Raw genomic sequence first — 24,651 nt, forward strand, 5'->3', positions numbered from 1 at the left:
AGGAATGGAGGGTGGTTAGAGATGATCTGCTGATCTATTTTCCATCCTATATTTTTATTGAGTGTTTTCCTTGAATTGAGTGTAAAGAATGCAAAGAGGTATTAGGCATGCAGCATCCTCTTCACAGTTTGAGAAGATAGGAAATGTATATAACTAGACATATATAACCATATGTTTACACATCTGTACAGTGTCACTAAGGCTTACAATAACCTTTGATCTGAGTCTTATCAGCCCCATTTTATAAAGGAGGTGATTAGGTTTCTGATGGATGTTTTAATGACTTGGTCAAAGTTACACAGCAAGTAAGTTGCAGAACTGGACAATGGGCTACTTTTTCTGTCCTCTGTAGGGCACAGCAGGGACAAGGACGTTAGGGTTTGAGAGAAGGGCGGGACTTAACACACAGAAGAAGGGGGTCAAGAGGAACAAACTTCCAGTTATAAAATAAGTAAGTCATAGGGATGTAATGTACAATCATGGTGACTATAGTTAATAATACTGTATTACGTCTTTGAAAGTTGCTAAGAGAGTAGATCTTAAAAGTTCTCAAAAACAAAACAAAACAAAAAACCCCACAGAGCTCACACACACAGAAGAGAGTGGGGATTCCAGGTAGGCGAGAAGGTGAGATGAAAGTAGACCAGTTTGTAGTGGAATGTTTCCCAGGACTGAAGTGGGAGATAAGGTGGGAAAGGTACATAGAGGCCAGATCAGGGAGAGTTTTAAATGGCCAGCTAAGAATTGCAGGGAAAGGGCGGCCTGATTTAGAGGAAGATGTTGATAGCAAAACCAAACTGTTTTAGCAAATTCATTTGGATGTCTTGCACAGAAAGACTTAGTGCGGGGGAAAAAATGGATTCAGAAATATGTTAGGAGCTTGGAATAGCGTAAGCTTGACAAACAGCATGATGGTAAGTGTATAGAAGTTGGTCTGTGAGAGCACTGGCCTGGGTCTGTGGATTATTTTTAGCATTACAGTGTTTGAGTGCGTGTAGATTGTGGGCCATCCCTACTCTAAAGAGAAGAAATAGCTTCGGAATCGAATGAACTTTGGTTTCAACTGCAGTTCTGGGCGTTCTGGAGCAATTTACTTATGTAACCTGGCTGAGCCTTTGATTCCTTTATGTTAAAATGGGGCTAATGACACTCACCTTACAGGATGGTTATGGGGATTAAATGAGACACAGTGGGGGACTCTGTACATCCCTTCTACAGTCTTTGGCAGAACGGTGAAATGTATGACATGTTGTCATCCATCAAAAAACAAACAATAAAAACCAACGGAAAGTCAATGATTAGTTCATTGTAATTCCAGAAGATGATGCATAATATATCTATATCTCATATCAAGAGGGCCACTTTTCACCGTTCAGCCCTGCCTTGGAGTAGTTATTAGGCAAATTGAAAGACCCATTTCTTGAGAATCTTTCTGTTCTGTTAGCCAGGGGTATTACACTGCCTGATAGACGCCAGTGTTAAACGTTAGTTAATTCTTAATTGATAGCTCAGCCACTGCAATTGGTTTCATTCAACAGTAATTATTCTCATGTGGCTTGTTGAACTCAATTGTGAGATTTTCCCCCCTTTTCAGTTGTGCATGAAAACAGCAGACTTAGGGTCTTTAGAAAGGTAAATAGTTATTTTTCTTCGGAGGTTCAATTTTATTTGCCTGGAAGCTCGCGTGCTGTGATTTTTGTCGCTAAAAGCAAAAGCAACCACACGGTCGATAACGCCCCTGGTTAACGATCCAGAGGATTCCCCTCCATATCTTCCCGAGGTGCTTTTGAAGTTCTAAATTTCCCTTCTAAGGGAACGCCCAGCAGTCCCAAGATAAAAGGGTAGCAGAGCGAGCTGGCGGTTTCTTTTATCTGCCTGACTTCAAGCTAGCCATTTTCTGCTCCACGCGCCGCCGGACTCGGACTTGCCCGTGACACAGAGGGGATTGTTTTTCCTTCAAAAGGGGGCTTGGGTGGGTTAGTTTCGTTTCTGACCTGGGAGATGGTAAATGCACCAAGAGAAGTTTAAAACAGGACCCGCAAGGATCTGCCCCGTACCATTATTCTCCTTCCCTTAGAGAGAGCAGGAAAGGCAGCATTTTTTTTCCATCTACACCCACTTCCAGCCCTCGCCGGGCTCTGCGAGGAATGTGTAAAATTAGTGGGCTCCTCTGAGTGACAGTCCGCGGGCCCAATCAGCGCGAGGCGGGGCGCGCCGACGCCCCCCCCCGCGCACTCTCTTTGGCTCATTCCTGCGGCGGGGAGGGGAGAGGGCGCGAGGGAGGGGAGGTACCTGGGACTGGGAGTGATGTCAGCTCCCAGCTCGGTGCCTGCCCGGATTCCTGACATGGTGTAGGGCCGAGAGGGTGGGGAAGGCGGGAGCGGGGCGGGAGAGGACTCGGGGTAGCCAGCCTGTGGCGGGGCCAGAGTGCCGGCGCTTTGAACTCCGGGCGAAGGTGAACCAGAACTTTTGCAAGTCGTGCCGGCGGCTCTCTTCGCTCAGGCAGGTAAGGGAGTTCGGCTCCTCTCTGGGACCGGAGGGCAGTGGCACCGTTGTGTGTTTGCAGCTGCCCCTTCTCGCCGCTCGATTTCCTTTTCCAGCTCCCTCCTGTTTCCCAGTGGGAACGGGCACTTTTTTGGGGATGGGGTAAGGGCTTGACTCCTGGGGCTCCCAACTAGCTTATGTGTGAAGAATACCTCCAGGATAGGACCTGTAAGATCTTGTCTGGGTACTTAAACCCTCCACACCCCAGTCTCCTAGCAATACTTGAGACCCCCAATCAGAGACGTGGTGTGTGTGTGTGTGTGTAGGGGGGGTGTTATTTTAAAATGTCACAAAAAGTTTATGGAATATCGACTCAAAAATTATGCTCTTGGAGACAGAACAAAAGTTTTGTATTTTTTTTAGCTCGCCTGTGGCCATGTTGATTTAAATGAAAGTCTGTCATCGTTATTCTTATATATTCTTATATAGGAACATAAAAAATCCTTTTATACAGTCCAGTCAGGATGTGAGAAATTCACATGAGGTGTATTAATTATGAGCTTGTGGGAAAACCGGTCTCTTGGGGCACATTTCAACGCCAGCTCTCTTTCACTCATATTTTAACGGAGAATTCCTTTGGTTGCCAACTTTGTGTTCTGGAGGGTTTAGGAAGGCTGCTGAGACTCTTCAGATCTGTTTTCTTTGGCTGTTTGAGAGAAGGATGAGGGCTGGTAGTTGTTTTCATGGATCTTTTTTAGAGGAGCGAGTTTTAACAGGGAAATGTGGCAGAAGGCGCGGCATACAAACTCTTAATTAGAGGAACATGAATTTTTCAACATGTGGGACCAAAACAAATCCTTCCTTTCAATAAGAAGTGCAGAGAGCAATAGAAGAAGAACTTGATTTAGTGCCCCAGTTTGGTATTTAGGGGAAGCAATTGCAAGTCAGGAGCAAGATGGTATTTTGATAAGTGGACGTATAGAATTCTGATTTTGTGTTTATTTCCTGTTTCAAATCCTTTCTGTTTCTTGTTTAGAGATTTTGTGTGCCTGGGCCACTAACTGGGTAGGATTAACTTTCTGGGGAAAAAATTATGGAGTCATAAGCTTACTCAGAACCCTCCCTTCTCAGTGCTGAAGGCTCTTTCTTTTGGAGAAGGAAAGTGTTTGGGCTGAGACTTCTGAGTCAAGTTTCCCTTTTCTTTCACCAGAGTGCTTCAGCAGTGAGGATCCTTCTCTTGCCAGGTCGGGAGGAAACGGGCGTGGACTTCTTTGTGAGTCAAAAGCTGCATCCCAGGTGCCTGTATGTAAGGGCATTTCCGGGAGAGGAGGAAAGAAAGAAGCCACATCACTGCATCTAATAAACCCAAGTCGGGAAGTGTGGCGATAAAGGACTTCGTCGATGGGGTTCTCCCTCTTTCTAGCCTGATGACATTTAGGTGTCAGGGCAAAAAAAGAAGTGTTTTGTTTGCTGTTGTTTATAAAACACCTGGATCTGTATTGCTCTTGAAAAATTTAATTAGCACAGTGTGGATTAAGAGTAGGCTTTTTGCAAAGGCAAGGCATGCCTCACTGGAAAGGCCAGAACATTTTAATTTTGGTTTGTGTTTTGGACTAAGAAACAGAAGTTGCCTAATGTCACTGAAATAATGGTGACCAAGTCTTTTCTGTTTATGTTCTGTAGGAAGTACATAAAACATACGGTGTTTTCCAATGTACTTTTTCAGCAGGAAAGAGCAGGAGGTGAGGTAGAATTCCTGTGGGCTGGTGTGAGCTCACTGGAGCCTTGGCTGATGGAGTATTCAGGCTGCTGTTTGTGATACCGAAAGACAGAGCTGCAAAAATCAGTCAAGTAGTATCTTTAGGATGTTATCCTGATGTGCCAAATTCAGATTTATACTTCTTTCCAAGAAGCGAGTCCTGGCTTAGGGACTTGAATATATCAAAGCTTTGAATTGCATTCACAGTTTGTGGAGTAACAGTAATTTTACAAACTTAGTTTTAACCAGTATTTCTCTTTCTCCATCTGTGTGTAGGAGGCAGATGTGGTATCGTAAAACATGGTGCTTTTAAAGGACAAAACTTGAAAGACGTTTGAGTTATTGAGAAAGGTACGATCAGGTTTTGGTTAAATTATTTGACCAGCAACTATCATAGTTTCGATAGCTACTTTAAAAAAAAGTGATAATCTGGCCTTCGTGGGCAGATGTTGACTTGAAATTCAGGGCACACTGTTGTTGCAGATCGATAGTGCCTAATGTCAAGGGCATTGTAGACAGTTTTTGGAAACAAGTTCAGTGAGAGAGAATTCATTAACTGTTTATGTAGTCTTTTTGTCACTCACTGTGCCAGCATGAGATAAATCAGAACAAGGTCATTATTTTCCCCTTAGTTACTGACTAGCTGACTTCTTTTTAAAACCTGTTGTTCATATTCATGAAATATTTGTATTTTTATAGTTAATTTAGATTATGTTGGTAATTTGTTAAGTTAACTTTTTGAGGTTTTCAGCTCCCATTTTTAAAAATATGTATATCCCAAATAGCACATTTTTCCAACTGTGGAAGAAGACTTCATTCATCATTCTGTCTTTTATTACATGTTTCTGACCTGATTTGAATTACCTGTTCAAAACAATGAATGAATGAGTGAATGAAATGTATGAATATCTACTCACATTTGGGTCTGTGTCTTGATTCTTTATTAAAGAAACATTCCTTCAAGGCGAAAACATAGACAAGAGACAGTGCACAATAATGACTTCTTTATTCCCAGAGATTTCCCTAGAAAGTCATATTAGTTTTCAAATTAAGAAAAAAATCCCAGTTGAGCAGCCAACTGTGAAATCTTTCAGGGAGCCATGATTTTATTATTGTTTTCTAACCATGGTGGAACAGATGGGTTTAAGTATGAGAGTCAAAGCTGTTAAGGTTAGTGACACTGGGTGTTGTTTGGGGACAAAGGGAACAAAGTGTCCTCTGGCCAGCATTTCCCTTCACCTAAAGGTTGATAATTTCACAATTAAATCAGTCATCAAACTGACCCCAAATCGACACTATCCAAAAACCACTCTGGGCTTGTGCAGTTCTTTGCATCTGTAGTGTGTTATGTCCTTTGTTTCTCAAATTCATAGCAGTGCACGTCAGAACCATTTTCCTAGCCAAAAGCCTACAGCTTTTGTCACATATATCACCACCATAAAGACCGATGCTTTATTAAATGGAGCTAATGGATTAAAAAACCGAAACTGAACTAACCCACCCTAGAAAATACAAAGACTCTTCTATTTCTTTTACACTCTTTATTTTAAATGTAGTAATTATTGATGCCAGTTTGGCATTGGTTGATAATGTTTCAAAAAGCCAAGTGGTGAGGGTTTCTTTCCCTTCAATACTTTTTCCCACTTTTAAGGATCTAAAACACCAAACAACTGGATTTTAGATGGAAAAGTGGGCCCTGCCAGGAGTTTTAAGTTTGCACACTTGTTAGGCGGTTTTTGAAGGAGAGGAGGGTTTGAGTGAAACCTCTACCAGCCTGTGCTCCTTGAAGAGCTTCTATTTCTGAAATGTGGGTTTGGACTCTGAGTGATCCAGGTGGGTGCGTTGTCACAGTTTGTTACTGCACTTTGGTTGCGTGTCTCCCTAGAACTTGGTGTGACTCACATTTTGACTGGCCCACATTCACAACCTTGTTTTTGTTGGCAAATGTAATGAGTTCAGAATAGAAAGACCGTGGAGTGGTTTCTGTATAGAGGTGCATCTAAAAATGCCCATGACTGAAGGAATTGTACAAACTCAGATTGCATTGACTATCAGTCATTCTGGTAGAGGCTCATGCCTCAAATGTGGACCGTGGAGGAAGAAGATCAAGTACCATAACTTTTGGGGCTGGCCACAGATTTTATGGACACCCTTTGAACTCCAGAGTAAGGCTAGGTATTTTCACCTCTCCTTTAACTTAGAGAAATTAAGCATTTGTCAAAAAAAAAGCAGATGCAAATTCAAGGGAGCAGGTATGCAGATTCCTCGTGTTGTGTGTTGGTTAACAAAGGAAAACTTAATTTTACCTGGTGAGAGAGAGACTAAAGATGCTGTTTTCAGTGGCAAGTCCATTCATAAGTAAGTGGCCAAATTCTTTAGGCAAGCAAGGTAGTTCTTGGGAAGAAGTAGGTGGGCCCATCGGAAACGGTTTTACCTCTTCCATGCTATGAATGTAACTATGAACCATACCATTGAATATGGCTATGTCATCTTGTATTTCCTGTGAGCCTAGGATAGCTCACAGAAGTCCTTTTGCTGGCTTTCTGTCACCCTTCTCTCCATATATAGTACTTTTCACAAATATAATCTCGCCATCACAGAACTGTATGAGGTTTTTATGAGGAACGTTTATTGAACTTACTTTATTTGAAAGAAAATGCAAACAGGCTAAAACTCTCTGGTCTCCTTAACTTGATAGTGTGGCTGCAGTTGCATAAGTAACATCCCTGCAACCATTATCTTTTTCTAAAGGTAATGCTTCTCATAACAACACATGGTGGAGGATTTTATTTTGCTTGAATTGGAATTTGAACTCGCTCTACTTTTTCTTATGAATGATGGAAGAGTCAAATGAGCCTGTAGGTTGTCATCTAACATAACTCTGGCAAGTGAGTGAGTTGGAGGAAGGGAAATAGTGACGACTCGGGAAACACTGATTGAACCTGTGAGTCTGCCAGGACGGTTTGTGTTAAGTCACCAGGGTCTTGGTGTTTTTCCTCTGGATCAGCTGCTTGGATGCTTCTGTAAAATTTTCACATTATTCCAGCCTCCACCCCCATCAGTGGGTGACTTTGCACAACCAAGGTGGGTTTTAAACACAGATTTAAGGTTCTTCTATTGCTTTCTTCTCAGGGTACCTTGATTCTCTAGGGTGACTTACATTCTACATTACCCTGTGGAGCAGACACAGATAGATGCCCAGTCATATCCATACTGCCCACTTTTTCTCTACAGCTGAACCATTTTATTATTTTTATTTTTTAACATCTTTATTGGAGTATAATTGCTTTACAATGGTGTGTTAGTTTCTGCTTTATAACAAGGTGAGTCAGTTATACATATACATGTGTCCCCATATCTCTTCCCTCTTGCGTCTCCCTCCCTCGCACCCCTCTAGGTGGTCACAAAGCAGCGAGCTGATCTCCCTGTGCTATGTGGCTGCTTCCCACTAGCTATCTGTTTTACGTTTGGTAGTGTATATATGTCCATGCCACTGTCTCACTTTGTCCCAGCTTACCCTTTCACCATGATAGTTTAAAAAAAAAAAAAAAAAAAAAGTTGATTTCCCAGAATCCCTTGCAGCTGGGTGGTATCTAGGTGACATAGTCCTGGCCAGTGAGATGCAAGTAACTGGGAGGGGCTCTCGCACACACTCTTATAAGGGAACGGCCTCTGTGAGCTCGCCGGTGAGGCTGTTTTTCTTTGTACTTCTTTCTCCCAGGAGCAGGGATGCTGTTTTCTAAGCAGAGAAGCCATCTTGTGACCAAAGACGAGAAGCTTGAGGGGTAAGCAGGTTGGGAATCTGATGGCCTTCTGGAACGGCTGTACCAGACCTAGTCTGCCCACCTCTTGATTTATTTTGAGAAAAACAAATCTCCATTTGGTTCAACCACAGAAGTTGGGTCTGTTACTTGAAGCCAAATGTGATCCTGACAGTTTAAATTTTAAAGAAGTCATAGTTCATCTTTTCTCTCAGAATTCAAAGGCAGCGTCCTGGATGACAGAATAAGGGTTCGGACTTTGGAGCCCTACAGACCCTCAAGTTGAATCTTGGCTTGGCTATTCATTACAGTCTAATCTTGGCAAGAAATTTAACTTCTTCGGGTCTCCGTTTTCCTCTCTGTAAGATGTGGTACTGATGTTTGTCTCGTAGAATTTTTGTCAGTATTAGAAATTATGAATAGAAATAATAATGACTAATTTGGTACATAGATTTTCAACAAATGGCGGCAGCTGTTACTGAAGGAGAATGTAGTGAGGAGCCTTAAGAAGGGGAGGCAAGTAATTCAACTTCTAGTAGGTTCTCAGTAAACAGATTGAATGGCTGAATGGTAGATTAGCTTTATGGCTGCAACCACTTGCCTCCATGTACTTAACATTCATTCCAAAACAACACCCGTCTCTTATCCTCAGTCCCACCTGCCTACACCAGAATACTTGGAGCTTTTCTGTTCTCCAACTTTGGTTGAAAAAGCAAAGGGTATTCTTATGACCGTTTTATTACCTGTAAGCATAGAGATGAAGGGGGTGGGCTCCCGAGTCAGACAAATGTATTATAGGTTAGAGTCTCCTGTCCTTATGAGCTGTGTGATCTTGTCTTCTGTGAAGTGGGAATAATTGGGTGGGTAATGAGGATTACCTGCAATATATGTGAAGCATCAACAGCTGTTGTCCTGGCACACAGTGAACACTGGATTGATGACAGATATTTTTACTATTTCACTGAACATTTGTTAAGCAGCTCTTGGCCTTGGTACAAGGTCCTCTTGGAGATATAAGGACGAATAAAACATGGTCTTTATCCTTAAGAATATGCATATACAGGAGATGGGGGCAGAAATGGGGTGACCCTCCTTACACATAACAATAGTAAACAACAGATTTGGAAAACGATTTAGTTGTTAAAAAATTGGGGAAAAATATACTGACTTAAACAGATGTCTGTGATATGTATTTTAAGAACAAAAAGCCACCAAGCATACGTGTATGAGTTATATTTGTCAATGCAGGAGAAACATTGCTAAATGGGGTGGTTTGTGGAGGATGGGATGACGATGGCAGGGAAGTTGAGGGACCTTTAATTTTTTTTTATAGCATATTAATGTTTATTTTACAACACTCATGCATTACTCTTGAAATGTAAAAAGTATTAAAGTTTAAAAAATCAGTTTGTTGGGCCTCTTGAAGGTAGGTGGTGGAAGATTGTGCTGTGAGAGAGCACATTGAGCTATGAACTTGAGCAAAGGATTGGGTTTAGTGGGATCCCACTAGAGGCGGTAGGATTTGAATGGGCCTTGAAGGATGAGTAGGAAATTTTGAGGCAGTGGGGGGAATGAGCATGCTTGGATTTGGAGCAAAGTGTAGAATATAATTAGATTAGTGTCAGAGAAAGATAAGATGGAAAGATCACTATTGTTAAGAGAGGTAAGATATACGATAGCCAGATCTCAGAGGGTTTAAAAAGAGTGACATAATGCTTTAAAATGAGATTTTTTTTTTTAGTGTGTAAGTTGGGGAGGGATCTGAGAACTATTACTTTATAAAAATGACTCTTGGAATAGTATGTTAAATGTTAGGAGGGGTATTAGGAGGGGCAAGGGGAGGGGGGAGGGATAGAACAACCTGAAGAAAGGCACACAGCAAAAGTTAAATTTTAATGGGAAATATGGTGAATTAAGATTTGATCATCTGGAGTTTGAGATTCCATCATGACCCACAATAACCTACCTTCATTTTCTCATTGTGTAAACTCGTAAAATCATAGAACCTGTCTCACTGGGTTTTTAGGAGAATAACCACCACAACAATAATAATAGCTAATGCTTACATAGCACTTGGTATGTACCAAGCACTGTTCTAAGTGTCATACATATTTTAACTTAGATTTAATCCCTACATCAGCCCTGAGAAAAGGTACTGTTCTTATTCAGGATGAGAAATCTGAGACACAGAGAGGCTAAGTGAATTTCCCAAGGCCACACAATTGTGTGTGTTGGACTGAGGATTTATTTATTTATTTTATAAATTTATTTATTTTTGGCCGTGTTGGGTCTTCATTGCTGCGCGCAGGATTTCTCTAGATGTGTCGAGCGGGGGCTACTCTTCGTTGCAGTGCACGGGCTTCTCATTGTGGTGGCTTCTCTTGTTGTGGAGCATGGGCTCTAGGCACGCGGGCTTCAGTAGTTGTGGCGTGTGGGCTCAGTAGTTGTGGCTCACGGGCTTAGTTGCTCCGCGGCATGTGGGATCTTCACAGGCCACATCCCCTGCATTGACAGGCAGATTCTTAACCACTGCGCCACCAGGGAAGTCACAGGACTCAGGATTTAAATGCAGAGAGGTACAGTCTCCAGGGTCAGTATCCTCAACCACTTGTACATGGCATGTGAAAAGCTATTAAGAATTGTTAGTTGATTTTATTCACACGAGGATGTTAAGCAAGAATTTAGAAATTCAGGTTCGGAGTTTAGTCCCTCGAGTGATGGACCATCTCCATAGGGCTGCTACCTAAAGAGCCAGAGTAGGTGAACTCGCCAAAGAAGAGGATGCAGAATAAAAAAAAAACAAGTACACAACCTTCAGGGAACTCTTGACATTTGGACATGGTCAGGCCAAAGAAAAGTTGTTAAAGGTGACAGAGCAGGAATGCCCAGAGAGGTGGAGGTTGATGGTGGCAAGGGAATGAAGCACAGCCAACACAAGTGGACTGTCCACGCCATCCAGTGCCGCAGACCCATTACAAGGACGGGTCTGAGAAACGGCCCCTGGTCCAGCCATCTGGCCATTCGTGAGCTGGGAGAGCAGTTTCAGCACAGTAGACGTGGAATCCAGAATGCAGAAGATTGAGAAGACATGGGAGGTGATGAACCTCAGGCTGTCCCGTTAGCCCAGCCTTTCAAGGAGTTGAGCAAGGAGATAACGTGCTCTGACAGCGTCGGTTTGAGGAAGGTCCAGGCAGAAAGGGTGATATGAAAGCAGCAAACAAGAGGGGAGAAGGAGAGGGATAGATTGGAATTAGGCGGAGAGTGCGGGTTAGCTTTGAAACCTGTAAGAGTGCTCCTTCAGATGGAATGGAAGAAGGGATGGGGAAATTGGGGAAGAAATGTGATTGGAAGAGATAAGAGCTGAGTGAGTTCACCCCAGGGAGTCCGCATTTTTTTTTTTTTTTTCCTTCAGTCTAATAGGAGATGGTGGGAGGAAATTCATACACAAGTAACTCAGGCTCCTGAGAGCCTGGGTCTCCAGGATTATTGGGACAGAGGAAACATTTGAAAGAATGACAGAAGTCTCTCATCTAAACAATGCAAACTGACACATTTGCCAGGATGTGTCTCCAGGCAGGAAATTAATTTATTGAAGTGGAAAGTAGTGGCACAGAAAAGAAGAGGAGAATGAAATGAGACAAAGGAAAACTTGACTGTATTTGAAGGAGGAATTTTTAGACACCACACTGAATGGTTCGCAGAGCACCTTGTCAGGGGAAACCTGAGCGTCCTGAGTGGTGGGAAGCAGCCTGGGTTTGGTTAACACTGAACCACCAGAGCACCAGGGAATACTTTATAAGGGGGAGTTGTCCAGCAGAGAGACCTCTGCATTACATGCTGCTCCTGGTAAGGTCTTTAATCTTCAGTTTAACTGGTTATTTCTAGAAAGATCTTTGGCCGAAAGACATTGGGTTGCGGTGTTTCAGCAGATTTGTTGTTGCAGTGACATGAGTGGGATGAGAAAAGGACTGAAGCAATCTAATAATTAAGAGTGTGGTACTAAAAATCAGCACCACTGCCATCAGTCCATAGGTGGGTCCTTTGGGGGTTGCTTTGAATGATGTCAGTTAAAACGTATCCAAGCGTGGGCAGCGTATTTAGATGGGCATAATATTCTTGAGTTCAGTGGTTCTCAGTGGGACCAGCTACATAATTAGTGGAGCCCAGTATAAGATGAAAATGTGTGGCCCCTTGTTCAAAAAGCAGGAAAAAGTGCTGTTAAAGGTACTAACATAAAAGCTTTTCCTCTCCCATAGTCTCTCTCTTTACTCATCATGGTGTTTATTTGCTATTTAATGTCATTCTAAGTGAAGGAAAGTTAAAAATAAAAACTATCAACATGAATGTCATTGTTCATCTTTATTTTATGCAATGCCAGTATTAAATGCAAATATAAGAGTGTTTAACACGTATGCAGAATTATTGAAGTCACACACTTCATAATATTTTGTAGTTTGTAAATGCATTTGTATATTCTTCCTACCAGAACAGAAGAAACACTGCACAAAACTGACTACCCTTACTTCACGTCTCCATTTGCACAGTCTATCAGTCTTCGGCTTATAGAAGGAAGGACTGAAAGGAAAAAGAACCATGGGTTGCTCTGTCTTTCCTTCTGTGCCGTCATCTTCAGTGTCAGTGGTTGATTAATACAGGGGAGTAACAGGAGTAAGAGAGGATATGAAAGGATTCTTTGGTTGTTAGTGTTTCTTAGAAAGACACTGCCTTGTTTCTACATGTACAGCAAGTTCTGGATTGAATGGAAAGCATGGCCTCTTGTTGCTGTCAGCACCCACCCACCTGCTTACTCAGTTGCATTTGTAACGCATTTACCTTGAACTCGCTTTGAGTCTTATTGAAGTCCATGCATCGTGGGTCCACCGAAATTCTGTGCTTATGGGGCCCTGCAAACACTATTATGAACAGGGCAGCAAGGAATGGTGGCCACACGTATTAAACAGATCTCCTCTGCTCACATGCACGGTCCACTGTGCCATCAGACCTCATTTACAGAACACAAGTTCAAAGTTTAAAATATTAGGAATCTTGACCTCATTTACGAAACACAAGTTCAAAGTTTACATCATTAGGAATCTTGATGATGACAGCAGAGCATTAAACCAGGTGTGGGGCGTTTCTGAGCCTGGGGTTCTGTGTGTGACTACAGGTTACAAGTCCGTGAAGATTGCCCTGGTTCTTGGAAGTCAAAGAGCTCAATTTTAAGCCTGAGCTACCTTCTGCTCTTAAAGTCTCAGCTTCATTATCAAAGTTTACAGTGGGTCAGGTTTGCGTGTGGTATCCTAGAGACCCCCATCCTGGCCATCAGCACTGTCATATTTGCCTTTCAAGTGTTTTCTGAATCACTCTCCATTCCTTCCGCCAATGCCTTGGTTTACATCCCCATCAACTCTGACATAGACCCTGCAGTTAGTCTCTTCCCTGTATTCTGCACCTCACCGCCAGACACATCTTCCAAATAAACCTTTGGTACAAGGCCACCCTGCCCTGCCTGGTCCTTGCTTTGATCTCCTGCGGGCTCTGGCTTGCAGCAGAGTTCTCACACTGGTGGGCCTGGGATGAAGACTGCCTGCAGACAGGTTTGGTTTGACCTACGCAGTAATTTAAGAAATTTGTGCCAGTACTCAAATGTTTTGGAGATTTCACTTATTGAAAATTCAGATTTAACAAAGAGAAGATCTGGCTTCTCTGGGCTCTTGTTTCCTTGGGCTATGCTGGTGCCCTAGAGAACAGGAGGACCTGTGGACACGGGGAGGAAAATTGACTCCTTGTTCTGGCAAAACCTTCACTTGCATAGATCTAGAGCACGTATTTGCCTGTTGTTCTCGGGGAATGCTGTGAAGCAATTGGGACGCTGATCTTTTAATTTGAGAAATTAAGTTCTCCAACTTCATAATGTAAGTTGGGTGTATGCTTTGTAGCAGCCCTTGGGTTTTTTTAATGTTATTTTTTTTGTGTTTTAGCCCTTCGTTGCTTTTTTAGGAGAAAAATTTACTAGGTCTCACCTGGTCAGTGTCACCACTGTGTCACTTGTGACCTCATCTGATCTTGGCCTGTTTCTCCAAGCTTGTCTTCGTGCTGGCTGTGCTCAGACCCAGGCTCTGCACCCCTGGAGCGCTTTAAGTCCACTCAACCTTCTACATTTCCTGTTGTTTTTCTCTTTGCTTAAACCCTCGTCTTTCCTCTAGGCCCCCTTAAAGTAGTTCACTGGGAGACCCTTGCTGAGAGCCTCAGTCTGAGCTCAGCCTGCAAACTCTGCTGGAAGCAGGTAATTAAATTTTTAGAGTTCTAAATGCTAAAGTACCAAGTGGGTGATGAGTTCAGGTTGTTTGTGAAGGTTCCTTCCAGCCCCGTGATTTTGAGATGCCATGATTCTGCCAATGCCTGTGCCTGTGGATTACCATGCATTTGGTATGTAGTTGTTTTTTTGAAGTTATTCTTTGTGCTAGGAACTTTGCTCGCTCCATTTCACTTAAATATGAGGGCGACATTAGCATTATCTCCATCATACAGATGAGGAAACCGAAAGCTTTTCCCAAAACGGATGCTCCAAATGGCTTATCTCTGGTTATATCTTAACTCTTCAAATAGATTATATACTTGTTGAAGGCCATGACTGTGCCTTTGTTGCCAGGCCCTGCTATCCAGTAGGGATTCAATGAATGTTTAAGTGATGAAAGTAATGGTTCATTCGGCCAATATGCATTGGGGCCTAGACGAGGCTCCATGGGGATGCAAAGGAGACTCAAGTAGTATCGGTTATATTGTAAGATAGACCTCCTACCTGTGCACAAAGACAGGATAGTTTTTGATCTTGGGCTGTGGATTTAGATGAACCTATAGCTGTGTGTGTTTCTTCACTTGTAAAATGGGGGCAACAATAGTACATAGTTTGTAGCAGTGGTTTTAAACTGGGGTGATTGTGCCCTGTAGTAATCATTTGGCAATGTCAGGAAATATGCCTTGTGTCACAACTAGGGGTGGAGGGAAGACTGACATTCAGTAAATCATGTCCAGGGATGCTGCTAAACATCCTACAATGCACAGGACAGGCCCCTTCCCACAACAAAGAAATAGCCCCGAATGTCAGTAGTGCTGAGGCTGAGAAACCCTGCCTTGTAGGCCCCTGAAGATGAAACAAGATAATGAATACAAAGAGCTCGACATAGTTAACTGTCACTCTAAGAAAACAATCTCAAAGACTGCAAAATCAGCTTTTGGGAGGGCGAACCCCAAAAAGCTTAATTTCAGAATATCTGTGATTCTTGCTGAGGAAAAGCCTTATGCTAAGGATTTCATGCTGTCCTGTTTAGAAGTGACAGACTCACTGGAGATTGTGTGTGTTAAAGGATTTCATGCTCTCTTGTTTAGAAGTGACAGACTCCCTGGAGACTGTGTGTGTTACACTGTGTACTAACATGAGCTGGCGTGGATTTATAAAAGCTGTAAAAACAATTATTAATTTTTAGGGTGTTCCTGATAAACTTCCTGCTGGCTTAACTGGTTTGTTCTGTGGAGATAATTTTGGTGTGTGGGTTTAAATCCTCTGATGGAGAATGTTTTGGTTAGTGAATTTCCAAAATGTGTTTTGATAAGTGGGACATGAAAAGTTTTTGTTTCCACATCAAGAAGCTTATTGTTTATAAGTGTAAAACAAAGCCCCTTTCCCCCTGCTTACTGCCTTACCCGTCTACTGCACAGTGTTTTGGTGTGTATCGGCTTGGAGAGCTTTTGAATTTACATCTTTTTTTTTTTTTTTTGGTGGATTTGAAGTTGAGGCTGTTATTAAAATTTTTTGTAATTATAAAAGTAATATATGAGCCTTCTAGAAGATTTGGTTAGTATAGAAAAAACATAAAGAAGACGCAATTTTAAAAAGATAGTCCTCAGTATTCCTGCCACAAAAAAGTACAACTGCCTTTGCTGTGTTTCCTTCCATTTTTTTCATTCATGTATTTTTTTCCATATTTGAAATATTCTGAGTGTGTAATTTTGTGTCCCACTTTATTTTTACTTAATTAATTTTTTTTTTTTTTTTTTTTTTTTTTCGGTACGCGGGCCTCTCACTGTTGTGGCCTCTCCTGTTGCGGAGCACAGGCTCTGGACGCGCAGGCTCAGCGGCCATGGCTCATGGGCCCAGCCGCTCCGCAGCATGTGGGATCTTCCCGGACTGGGGCTCGAACCCGTGTCCCTTGCATCGGCAGGCGGACTCTCCACCACTGCACCACCAGGGAAACCCCAATTAATTTTTATTTATTTATTTGGCCGCATCGTGGGGCTTACGGGATCTTAGTTCTCTGACCAGGGATTGAACCCAGGCCTACGGCAGTGAAAGCATGGAGTCCTAACCACTGGACTGCCGGGGAATTCCCTTTAACATTGTTTTATTTGCATATCCTCACACTACTATAATATCTCTAAATATTATTTCTAAGGACTGTGAGATGTTCCATCTATGGGTGTTTCATGATTTATTTAATCCCATCCAGCACATACAGCCTGTTTTCAGTGTTTGCTGTGCATCTTTCTGTATTTCAGATCATTCCCATCTTTACAAGAGATGACCAAAAGTAGAACCAAAGGGTGTGGGTCACAGTGCCTGGATATCTTGATCCATGTAGATATCAGTTGCCAAAAAGTTTCTACTAATTTTTGCTGCCATTAGCAGTGATATTCTCATTTTAATAACATTTGATAACTTTCTAGTAGAAAAGGTATTTCATTTTTCTTTTTTATTTATTTGCTGTTTATGAGGTCAAACATGTATATGACTGTTGGCCGTATTTCCTGTTTAACAAACTGTTTATATACTTTCCCCATATTATCAATTAGGAATTAAGTGTTATTCTCATTTGTCATAAACTCTAGTTTATGTATTTCATTTATTTACCCTTATTAACCCTTTCTCATAGTTACTGCAAATATTTTCACCTAGTTTTTTTTCCTAATTTTTCTGATTAAAAAATTTTTGTTTTTAGTGATACAGAATTTTAAAAATTTTATGTAGTCAAATCTGTTGATTTTCTTTTCCACTGGGGATCTTCGACCTTCCTTCATCTCTATTCAGATGAACCCTTTCTGCTCTGGAAGTCACCATACTGAGTCATCAGTGTTTAAAATTCTGTCCCAAAGTAGACTGCTGTCGAGTTTCCTAATGAGGATAAAAGTGCTTGGTCTAATATGGGCACCCACTATGTACCATGGAAACCCTTCACATGAGCGTGAGTGTGTATGTCTGTGTGTGTGTGTGTGTGTGTGTGTGTGTGAGACAGAGAGAGAGAGAGAGAGAGAGAGAGAATAGGGAAAGTTGATTAGAAAGGATGAGGCTCTCGTTGGGACCCCACCCATTCGGTTTTGTTTTAAATTTCCTTTCTCTCAGGGTGGGAGTGAGCTTCAGCAGGCAGGGGGCCTTCCAGAGATTCCCAAGTGGCTGAGCGCCTGGGACCAGCCGCTGCTGAGCCACCTGTGGCTGTGCCTGGCACAGAGTTGGCCCACAACGATTTGTTTGTTTAGTGCAGGAGAAGGTAGACTGAGCCTGGGACGGGGCCTGTCTACTCCTCGCTGTCAAGGTCCATTCTCTCAGGCTTCAGGTTGTGTGCTGCTCGGCCTCTGGAGGTGGCTCCCTGCCCTGCAGTGGGCTCGCGGGAGCCCACAGCCCTGCTCACTTGCAGGTCACCAGCTGCATTAGCCGAAGCCCGAAGAGGGCGGTAGCAGTAACAACCAGTGCTCACCTGTTCTGCACATTCGTTTCACTCGGGCTTTTTAATATGCTTCTCACCTCAACTTTATGAGGTTAAACACTATTTTCATCTCCGTTAATTTGGAGGAAACTACGACTCAATAAAAGCATAATTAAAATCTGGAGCTTATGAAACAATTCCATCACTGTAATTTCTTGGTGTAATTTCTTGGTGATGCTGTTGGGCAGAGGGTAGCAGCAACTGTTTTAGGTTTTCGAGTCAGATATATCTTGGCTGGAATCCTAAGATAGTCATGTCTTAGCATATTGAATTGGTTTTTGCGTCTCTAAAATGGGAACAACAGTGTCTTGTAGGAACATTAAATTGAGATAAATTGAGATAGTACATGCAAGATGCCCAGCACAGTACCTGGCCCATTCATTGTGGAAGCTCAGTAACGATTGTTTCCTAGTCTCAATGCTGAAAATGCCTTTGTTCTTTTTTGTTTAAAAGTTTCAGAATAGCTGGTAAACCTGCTCAGACTTGTGAAATTTTAGTAAATGTTATTTATATTTAAGTGCAAGAAGCATTTCTTTATCTGCCCTACTTATTTTCCTGTTCAGTAGATTTTCTTTTCTGGTGTAGCTAAGTCGCGTACTTCTCTGAAATCCTTCTGCTTGGAGAATTTCCTGATGAACCCCCAGTTTAGGACTATACTCACAGCCAAAATAAAACATGCTTTGTTTATGTGTTTATGTACAAAGCACAGACAGTCCTCTAGAAGGGCAATAACTCAGGCATTCCTTTACACATAGTTGAGAATTTTGACATTATTCATGGAGCTGTTATTTGTCCGTGTATCATAAACATTCAGGTAACAGAGCAGTGTTAAAGTTATAGAAAAACACAAGAAAATACAAAGTTGTTAAACAACTTAGGAGAAGAGTTGTTAAATAAATCATTTTTTCATACCATATAAAAGTTGGGTTAGATCTGACTGGTCCTTACGCTAGACCTTGTTAACCACTTAAAAAAAAAAACTTTGCTAATATTATTGCTATTTCTGACTAAAGAATCTCAACATGTGGGTTGTCTTGCCATTTAACTTCTACTGTATGTTTATTCAGACTTGTCCATTTTAATAAATTGAGCCAAGTAATTATAAATGTTGTTATTGTAGAATTATAATCCAGTGCAGTCTTGTTTCTATGGAGTTAAAGATAACACCCTTTGGGAGTCTTCTTTAAAATATGCCCTGGACCGTCTTGTTTTTCTGTCCCTGAAGCCATGATTGCATTTTCAACAATACATCAACCTAGTATTGGAATGGGGAAAAGTTAATAAGGATGGGGCTTTATTGGGTTAATAACTAATGCTCTCATTCCTATTCTGAGAAATTTAGATCTGTAGCTTTGTGGTTTTTCCATTCCCTGCCCTCTCTTTAGTAGCAGTAGAGAGACAAGGATGGGAAAGCCTTTTAAAAATGTAATTTATATAAATTCATAAATTAGAGTTGTGCTTTTATATAGTTCATACCGTATGTATATGCTTTCCAAGAAACATGGATATAGTTAAGTATCAGTGTGTAAGTGAAATTTACATGATTTCTCAGTTTCCTTTTATGTCTTGAGTTCGAGGATTAAAGTGAGTGAACTGTTGGCCAAATCTTGCGAATGTTGCAAACGGAGTGCAGTACATTATAAAATGCCACACCCAATTTTAATGGTCAGTAGGCAATTGTTTCCCTAAAATTCCAGGCCCATCGTTTGATTTCTTAATTTGCAGCCAAAGTGGACATTTGGGGGCAGAGTGGGTAGCGGTGCTAAGGGTTAAGAGAGTAGGTTAAATCTGGAAGAATAAAATTGGTGCTGACCTGACTACTGATTTACAGGATACAAAGGACTAAAGACTAGGCTTTGTGATCCTGAGATAACAATACAGTTCAGCCCTGTGCCCATCACTTCAGCCAGATCATTTTGGCACCAGCTCTTTGAACAAAGCCTGAGAACCCAGCAAGTTTTACCAGGCATTTCTTGTTGCTACTGGTTGGCTTTTGTGGAGTCGGTAGAGTAATTAGCTCTCATTAGCATGTCCACAAGCTGTAATGCATCCACCTGCTTGCTTCTGGTCCTGAAACCATAACATCCTCACCTGATCTCTTTAGTCCCAGCATTTTTGTATCGCAGAAACAGAATGCCAACTTGGCAAGAGTAAAATCCACCAAGTGCCTTGGATAACAGTAGCAAAACCTATTGACGAGGGTAGGAAGGCTTTCCTAAGAACAATGATTGTGTCTAGGAAATTGGTGAACTGTTTAAAGCATTTTCTTCTTTTTTCCCCTCTTGTGTATGAGACTGGCATGAAGCAGGTTAGTCACAGACACTGAACGCTGGTAGTCGTATAACTTGATCCCCTAGTCTCTTGTCAGCCGTATTCCAGAAGCTGTGGTCTGTATCAACAAAGAGTCTGGAGTGTTTGGAGTCACTGAGAGACAGAGAGACCTTTGGTGGTGATTTGTGACCCTGTTCAGGACCCCATGCCATCGGTAGTCCTTGTTCCCATGAAGTATAGGTCTGTAGTATGAAGGTGGGAGCCATAAAGGCAGAAGGAGGGAGACAAGGTTTTGGGGCTTTGTACACAAGCCTGGAGAAGTATGTAGACAAATTGCAAATTGGCAGAATTTTATATGAAAGGACCTTGGAACCAAGAATCTGCAGTCTGATCCCAACATTGATCAGCTGTGTCATCCTGGGCAAGTCACTTAATCAGGCATAAAGTTGAGATAAAAATACCAGCCCAGCCCTTGCAGGGAGAGCTGTGAATGTCAGATGAGACAGTGTGTGAAAAGCTATAAAACATTAAGCAGTAGTATGATTTTAAGTTGAATTTTTTTATAGAGAATACATTATCTACATTTTTAACATTCTGAATCCAAACCTCTGGTAATAAGATGCAAGCACCTGCTTTTCCTCTGATTTCTACTCCTGTGACATCCCTAACTCCATCCCTGGACCCTAACCTGGACTAGAGCCTGGATGATGACTAGGTAGTTCCTTGAGGTTTATCTGGGAGATGGTGTGCTGCCTCCTGGGCAACGTGGTAGCAGTAGCTCTTGATTCCTGCGCAGGCCTGTCTGCCATCTGCTTTCTCGGGGATACAGTAAAGAGTACGAAGTCATCAATAATCGATCAGCTCTAGGAATTGTTCCCTGTTATTAAAAGTTTGGAATGTTGGGAATAAAGTGTTCAGGACTCATTGTCATACATCTGTGTAGCACTGTTCTCTTCAAGTGGCTTTAGAGTAAAGATTTCCTCTGATGTAGCTTATAAAGCATGTGTGTCTTACGTGGGGAGGGGGTATACTCTAATGGGCAGGGGTAAAAACCGTAGCTCAGCACCTGTGGTCTGGTGTCAGTTTCCAGTACCACGTGATGTGATGTTGTGATGCACAGATCACTCGCCTGGCGATGTCTCACCTCCCTTGTGAAACTGTGATACTCCTGGGCATTATTTAAACTCCTGTCCCTGGTGACTGCATTGGGTTGGTGTTCAGAAAGTGGTCTGAGTTGATTATCAAGATGTGTAACTTTTAAACGGAATCACAAGTATTTTTCAAAGACTGTCTTCAGCCTTCACAGGACCTTTGATAGAACATGTCCCTCTAGGGCCTGTAACTTCCTCAGTGTGACTTAAAAAATAACGTTCTACACTTAGAAAACTGCTTGTCTGTTTTTGGATTGGCTGGAAGCGCACCAGGAGTTGGATGCTGAAGGAGTTTAGGGGTGAGGAAAAGAAGGCAGCAGGGCTGGGCAGAGGACAAGCTGACTGGCAGTGTGGGAATAACTGAGACCCCGGCTGCCCTTATGGTGAGCTCTGGAGCTGGGGTGGCCCTGCCCAGTTGTCTCTGACTGAGGCAAAGAGCTGGACCTATGTATCCCTGAATCAGCCAGTGGCTGGCACCTGGCCACCCCTTCTGGGGGCATTACTTTGGGTGAAGCTGTGTCCTGCCACTGGCTGAGGACCTTCCCTGTGAGCCGGCAGCAGCTGGGGATGGGTGCACTGGCCCTAAAAACGGGGTCTGGTTGGAGCACAGTAGTGACCACTACCCTGTCCCAGAGAATCTAATCCCTTAAGAGAGAAATAGACAAAATATGTAGCACCAGAATCCCAGCAGTATGGTAAGTCGCTTTATCTGCAAAGTTAGAAAGTTTGCATCCCTTAGCAAAACTGAAGGAAGAGGTCATACCCGTTCGTTAATGATAAATCAAACAGATCTCTAGCCTCTCCGAAGTTTGAGACACTTGGATAATATTCACACCTGGTTATGGTATAGCAGGGGCCAGCTTCTATATTTGTGAAACGGCTGACACATAATTGAATACTTTTTCCCAAGCATGAATTACTGCATGTTTGGCATATTCATCATATGTGTACATGAAGGCAGTTGTTTCTGGGGTATTTAATTCATGTTGAATTTACAGGATTGGTGGGTCACCACCACAAAAGGCAGGTAAGGCACACAGACCATGAAACTCAGAACATTCCAGGGGACCCTACGGATGGAGGGCAAACATGGGGGAGTATAGGTTCTGTCGAAGTTACCTGATACAGTATTTTAGTCATGGTTGAGGATAATGGTTTAGGAGTCACATTTTCAAAGGTTAAGTTAATGTACTTTGAAAAAACGAATCAGTTTTCTGGCATTTCCAAAAGCCAGTTGTGCTCAGCAAGCGTCTGAAACTGTCTGGCATGGTTTGCGGGTGAGTGAGATGAGTAAACAAGGCCAAAGTTGTACGTAATATCTTTCCAACTGCAGATCAAGCCGTATTGCAAAAATGAGCACTGTTCCCCAGCATTTTCTATCTTTTAGTAAGTGCAGGAGGTGGTGGGTTCTGCCGACCCATCATCTTCATAGTCTGGGTGTGTTGTGGATGATTCGGGCCTGGCACCAGCAAAGGTGATAGAGTTTGTGTGTCCTGACCTATGGACCTCACTTCCAGTGAGTCCCCCTCAGCAGTGAAGTAGCCCTTGTATTCTTTGCCTCAGTCTGCATTATCACGCAGGAACTCTGTAACGCCAAGTCATGGGAGATATTCCCAACCTGTTTCCACCATGGGTGGAGTGGAGAGATAAATAGGTCACTGTCTCTTATGCAGCTGTTCTTGGCCTTAGCTTCTGTATTAAAAACACACATCTCTGAACCTCTTGGAGGGATGTGATGATTTGGTAATTGCATGATTTACCAGCTGCTTTAGTGTATTGCCTAGAAGTGGGAGACGGCACGAAATAAAAAGCTCTCCAGGTTTCCTCAGCCGAGAAGGAGATTAATGCAGCGTAGTGATTGCCGTAGAGGAAAGGCTGAAGGAGAGACTGTCAAACGCGCGCAGTGTATCTTCTCGAACCCTCCACTTGGATGACCTTTCTCCATGTGATCCCTGGGGTCTCAGGAGATCTGATAGTGCAAGGAGCAGACATCCTAATTGGGGGCAAGGAAAGTTGTCACGTTGTGCGTGTCTTCCTCTGGCTTCTCCATCTTTCTAAACATGCCTGCACATGTGCATTTATCATTGGCGTTCTGGAAAGTTCAGATGAGGAATCTCCAACTATGACTTTTCATTGTGACACATCTGCAAAGGATGAATAGAGAAAAGTTTCTTGGCCAGGAAATGCAGTCCTGTGTAGGGAGAAATAACTGTCATCAGGAGAGAAACTTTCAAAGAACCAGAAGTTTTAAAAAACGGAAAAGAAAAAGATGGAGGAAGCCTATCCAGGAAAGGAAGGGCCAGAGGTGAGCTGCAGGGTGCTGCTTGGAGCTATGGGAAATAAATCATGAACGAGTGACACGGGAAAAGGTCAAATGAAAAACACCACCTGTTAGGGCTGGCCAGGGCCCAGGACAGAGGCAGCATCAACTGGGCTTGGAAATCCACTGAAACTCACTCCACCCAGAACTGCCCCACCCATCTACCCCATCTGCCTCTACCCACCTGGAGCAGTAGGGCCTGACACCCTCGTGGGAAGGATGCTGTCGGGCAGTTTTTTGTTTTTTTTTTTGCGGTACGAGGGCCTCTCACTGCTGTGGCCTCTCCCGTTGCGGAGCACAGGCTCCGGACGCGCAGGCTCAGCGGGCGGCCATGGCTCACGGGACCAGCCGCTCCGCGGCATGTGGGATATTCCCGGACCGGGGCACGAACCCGCGTCCCCTGCATCGGCAGGCGGACTCTCAACCACTGCGCCACCAGGGAAGCCCTGTCTGGCTGTTTTGAAAGCGAGACCTCGAAGTTTGGAAGAACCTCGCCTCCTTCTCCAGCTGATGTTCCTCACCTCCCAGAGAGAAAACGTAGTGGTGAAGGACACAGGCTTGGGAGCCAGGTGGATTTCTGCCTCTTAATAAGAGGTGTGACTTAAACACTGGGCCTCAGAAAACAGGAATGCTGATGCAGTTGGTTATGTTTCACAGGGTTATTGTGAAGAGTGAAGTAGGGCTTAATGAAGTAAATGCTCCACACTAGGTAACTGTTGTTACGTGTCAGGAATTATAACTGGATTTGGAGAAAGCACCTTCCTGTACTTGCTGGCCTCCCCGTAGGAACTTTGAACTCGACCTGGGTCTCGGCAGGGATTTGGACACCGTCAGTGGCCCCGTGTAGGGCCTGGACGGTAATCCGAGGCTCAGGGTGGGTTGTTGGAAGCAGCCGCAGGTCCTTGCACAGGGCTCTGGGTGTCCATCCACAGCCCCTCCTCAGAGTTCCTGTTCTGAAAGCCCCTGACCTTTCCTGTAGGCCGCTCTGGCAGGGACATGCACACACATTAGCTTGGAATGGGTCTGGGTCCTAGTTTTTAAAAATTTCCAGGGATAATGGGATGCTTCATTCAATATACCTACATATTGATTCACCTCCTAAGCGTCTTTTATATACAAGACAGTGGACCCATAAAGGTGCAAATCG

The 24,651-nt window shown here is 43.0% G+C and overlaps 1 protein-coding gene across 8 annotated transcripts in view; it reads left to right on the top strand.

Annotated features, from left to right (window-relative positions):
• The first annotated feature begins 2,396 nt into the window (after positions 1–2,396).
• Positions 2,397–24,651, top strand: part of PPFIBP1 (PPFIA binding protein 1) — a 177,522-nt gene continuing 155,267 nt past the window's right edge. For all 8 annotated transcript variants that reach the window (XM_029205895.1, XM_029205900.1, XM_029205898.1 and 5 more), the window contains exon 1: positions 2,397–2,506. The gene's annotated coding sequence lies outside the window, so the exon portion shown is untranslated. The remainder of the gene's footprint in view (positions 2,507–24,651) is intronic.

The sequence above is a fragment of the Monodon monoceros genome, unplaced genomic scaffold (assembly GCF_005190385.1).
Source record: "Monodon monoceros isolate NGI ecotype Baffin Bay Population unplaced genomic scaffold, NGI_Narwhal_1 Super_Scaffold_6, whole genome shotgun sequence".
Taxonomy (NCBI): Eukaryota; Metazoa; Chordata; class Mammalia; order Artiodactyla; family Monodontidae; genus Monodon; species Monodon monoceros.